Raw genomic sequence first — 5,069 nt, forward strand, 5'->3', positions numbered from 1 at the left:
CGATATTTTAATGATTTAGAGCCTGTTCCAACTTCTTTTCTCAAACTAACAATTTTATTTTTTTTGAGACAGTCTCACTCTGTCGCCCAGGCTGGAGTGCAGGGGCATGGTCTCGGCTCACTGCAGCCTCCACCTCCTGGGCTCAAGCAATTCTCCTGCCTCAGCCTCCTGAGTAGGTGGGACTACAGGCATGTGCCACCATGCCCCGCTAATTTTTGTATTTTTGGTGGAGATAGGTTTCACCATGTTGGCCAGGATGCTCTCAGTCTCCTGACCTCATGATCTGCCCACCTCGGCCTCCCAAAGTGCTGGGATTACAGGTATGAACCACCATGTCTGGCCTACACTTAAATTCTTTTTTTATTTTTTGAGACAGAGTCTTACTCTGTTTCCCAGGCTGGAGTACAGTGGTGCAATCTCGGCTCACTGCAGCCTCCGCCTCCTGGGTTCAAGCAATTCTTCTGCCTCAGCCTCCCAAGTAGCTGGGACTACAGGCTCACACCACCATGCCCAGCTAAATTTTATTTTTAGTAGAGATGGAGTTTCACCATATTGGCCAGGTTTCACCATATTGGCCAACCCCTGACCTCGTGATCCACCTGCCTGGGCCTCCCAAAGTGCTGGGATTACAGGCGTGAGCCACCGAGCCCGGCCTATACTTAAAATTTTTTAAAAAATTTCCCCTGGTAGTATTAAATACTGTTGATGCTAATAGTTGATAGTATTAGAAAATAACCATAATGCAACAGCCAATGAAATGATGGATCAGCAGTGGACACTGAAAGCTTTCATTGGGTGAAAGTTTGTTGGGGAATAAGAGAGTCACACAGAATCAAAGCATGGCTCCATGGAATACTTACAAATTACAAAGAGAAAAGAGAGATCTCAAGAGCACGCCCTGGGCCGGGCGCGGTGGCTCAAGCCTGTAATCCCAGCACTTTGGGAGGCCGAGACGGGCGGATCATGAGGTCAGGAGATCGAGACCATCCTGGCTAACACGGTGAAACCCCGTCTCTACTAAAAAATACAAAAAACTAGCCGGGCGACGAGGCGGGCGCCTGTAGTCCCAGCTACTCGGGAGGCTGAGACAGGAGAATGGCATGAACCTGGGAGGCGGAGCTCGCAGTGAGCTGAGATCCGGCCACTGCACTCCAGCCTGGGTGGCAGAGCAAGACTCCGTCTCAAAAAAAAAAAAAAAAAAAGAGCACGCCCTGAACCAAGCATTCTAACTTATCATCACCTATCCTGGGACAACTTGATAGTGATAGCCTCCTGATGTAATGCTCTATGAGGTCCACAACATCACCTGTGTAGTATTTTTGCCAAAATGTTCCCTTTAAATCTAATAATGAGGAAGGAAAATACAAATCCTAGTTGTGAGACATGCAACAGGACAACTGGACAAGATTCTTAAAAAAATGGCAACGTCATGAAAGACAAAAATGGCAATGGAACTGCTCAAGATTTAAGGAGACTTACATTTTGGGAGGTTGAGGCAGGCAGATCACTTGAGGTCAGGAGTTTGGGACTAGCCATGAGGTCAGGCCAACATGGTAAAACCCTGTCTCTACTAAAAATACAAAAATTAGCCGGACCTGGTGGCAGGTGCCTGTAGTCCCAGCTCCTCGGGAGGCTGAAGTGCAAGAATTGCTTGAACCTGGGAGATAGAGGTTGCAGTGAGCTGAGATCGTGCCACTGCACTCCAGCCTGGGCAACAGAGCAAGACCCAGTCTCAAAAAAAGAAAAAAAAAGGCAAGATGGTGAGATGTGAGGATGATCCTTGATTGGTTCCTGGATTTTAAAAAAGAACATATATATACACATATATACATACACACACACACATATATACACACACACATGTGTGTGTGTGTGTAGAGGATATTTTTGGAACAATTAGAACAATGTAAATATAATCTATATTAATGTTTGCTTGAAGATGTGTTCATGATATGGTAGTTATGCAGAAGGATGTCTTGATTCTTAGGAGATACATGCTGAAGTATTTAGGGTAAGGTATTATTATATCTAATAGTTAATTTTAGAAAGCTGAACAAAAAAGTATAAATGTTAGAGTATAAATGGTTGGGCAAAAAAAGTATACCATGGGCCAGGAGCGGTGGCTCATGCCTGTAATCCCAGCACTTTGTGAGACTGAGGTGGGTAGATTGCTTGAGCCCAGGAGTTCAAGACCAGCTTGGGCAACATGGCAAAACCCTGTCTCTACCAAAAATACAAAAATTAGGCAATTTCATAACCTGGTCTCAAAATAAATAATAAAAGTTAAAAAATTATACTATGTATACTTTTTATGTATATGTGTGAGAGAAAAACAAATGTGGGCAATGTTAACAACTGGTGAATTTAGGTGAAGGATATAATTCACTGTACTATTTCTCAACTTTTGCTTGTTTGTTTGTTTGTTTTTGAGACATGGTCTTGCTGTGTTGCCCAGGCAGGAGTGCAGGTGGCATGATTGCAGCTCACTGCTGCCTCTGTCTCAGGGGATCAAGCAATCCTCCCACCTCAGCTTTTTGAGTAGCTGGGACTACAGGGGTGTGACACCATGCCCAGCTAATTTTTAAAAACTTCTTGTAGAGATGGGGTCTCCCTATGTTGCCCAGGCTGATCTCAAATTTCTCGGCTCAAGCAATCTTCCCATCTCGGCCTCCCAAAGTGTTGGGATTACAGGTGTGAGCCATCATGCCCAGCCAACATTTCTATGGGTTTGAAATTTTCAACACAGTAAATTAGGGAAAAAATTAAAATATGGCCGGGTGTGATGGCTCACGCCTGTAATCCCAGCACTTTGGGAGGCCGAGGCAGGTAGATTATTTGAGGTCAGGAGTTCGAGACCAGCCTGGCCAACATGGTGAAACCCCGTCTCTACTAAAAATACAAAAAATTAGCCAGGTGTGGTGGCTGGCGCCTGTAATCCCAGCTACTAGGGAGGTTGAGGCAGGAGAATCACTTGAACCTGGGAGGTGGAGATTGCAGTGAGCCGAGATCGTGCCACTGCATTCCAGTCTGGGCAACAGAGTGAGACCCTGTCTCAAAAATAAATAAATAAATAAATAAATAAAAAATAAGTAAATAAATAAAAAAACTAAATGATGGAAGAAGGAGCATCAGTGTGGGCTGCTTCACAGAAGCTCCCAGAAGAGGACCAGGAAACATGCACTTTGCTTTATGCTGTCCTCAGTTAGCCCCTGGGTCTTCTGAAAGGCCCATGGGCTGTCCACTTGAGGGAACTGGCTGGACACGTTGTTAGGGCCATCTGTTTTGGAAACCAGCAGTACTCTTGGGTTCCTGGTTTTTAGCCAGTGACTCATCTTCCCTGGACCCTGAGGGTCCAGATTCCCAGGCTGAGAGTGTGCCAGCCATGTTAGCGTCTTGGGGATGCAGGGAAGTCTGGTTAGCCAGAGGGGACCCCTGTTTTTAGGAGATGAGTGAGGTAGTGCTGTAGGCTGAATAATGAGAGACCAGAGCAGGAGGAAATGGCCTGGCGCTATGGGTGTGGCTCTTGCCAGCTGGAGTCCGGGTCTCCCTTCCAGAACCAGAACCAGTGTGGTATGAGGCTCTGGTGGGAGTGAGACCCACAGGCAGGCTGGACAGCATCCTCTGGCCATTTCTCTTTCCCTTGTTCATTGCCTTGTGTCTCATCTTTAATGAAAATGCCCTTGTTAGGAAATTGTCTAGTGCTGGGGAAGATCTCTCCTGACCGCAGAACTGCCACCCCCATAAGGAGGAGGATGTGGAAGGAGACACTAAGGACAGCGCCAGACTCTCTAGAGCTCCGTCTTTGCTGTGCAGCTGGCTGATGGCCATGGCCACAGTGTACTTATTCCCCGTTAGAGTAGGGGCACCTCTTGCCTTTCCCCCAACCCCCCTGCCTCTGGCAGCCCTTTTCTGAACTGCTTTGGATGTTTTTCTAGTGTGTATTTTCACCCTCCATTTTTATTAGTGAGGAAAGAAGATAAAAGGCTCTTGTGTCTTTCATGAAACTCTTCAAACTGTCCCTCTTACAGAGCAAGACTACAGCCACCCACTGACTTCCCACTTTCTGACCCGCCCCCCACCTCTGTGTTCCCCTCTGGATCTCTTCCTCCCTTCAGAAATCAAACTGCAATTTTGTGTTTTTGGATATGAATGGTGAGAACCATTGTTAATTGGCAGGTCTTTATTTCCCGATTTTTTTCTCTATTTCACTTAGCTTATGATGTAGAAAGCATAAAAGTTTGATTCTCTGGAAGCTTAGCCACCAAGAAGGTACCTTGTTTCCTTGTTACCTTTTGTTAATGCGATGTGAGTGCATTTTAAGAGTTAATCTGGAGAAATACAAATGAAAACCACAATGAGATACCATCTCACTCCAGTTAGAATGGGGATCATTAAAAAGTCAGGAAACAATAGATGCCGGAGAGGATGCGGAGAAATAGGAACACTCCCACTGTTGGTGGGAGTGAAATTAGTTCAACCATTGTGGAAGACAGTGTGTTGATTCCTCAAGGATCTAAAACTAGAAATACCATTTAACTCAGCAATCCCATTACTGGGTATACCCAAAGGATTATAAATCATGCTACTATAAAGACACATGTACACGTATGTTTATTGCAGCACTATTCACAACAGCAAAGACTTGGAACCAACCCAAATGTCCATCAATGATAGACTGGATTAAGAAAATGTGGCACATATACACCATGGAATACTATGCAGCCCTGAAAAAGGAAGAGTTCATGTCCTTTGCAGGGACATGGATGAAGCTGGGAACCATCATTCTCAGCAAACTATCACAAGGACAGAAAACCAAACACCCCATGTTCTCACTCATCGATGGGAATTGAACAGTGAAAACACTTGGACACAGGATGGGGAACATCACACACCGGGGCCTATCGTGGGGTTGGGAGAGGGGGAGGGATAGCATTAGGAGAAATACCTAATGTAAATGATGAGTTGATGGTTGCAGCAAACCAGCATGGCACATGTGTACCTATGTAACAAACCTGCACGTCGTGCACATGTACCCTAGAACTTAAAGTATATTTAAAAAAAAAAAAAAA

This window comes from Rhinopithecus bieti, unplaced genomic scaffold (assembly GCF_001698545.2).
Source record: "Rhinopithecus bieti isolate Rb0 unplaced genomic scaffold, ASM169854v2 scaffold_18354, whole genome shotgun sequence".
Taxonomy (NCBI): domain Eukaryota; kingdom Metazoa; phylum Chordata; class Mammalia; order Primates; family Cercopithecidae; genus Rhinopithecus; species Rhinopithecus bieti.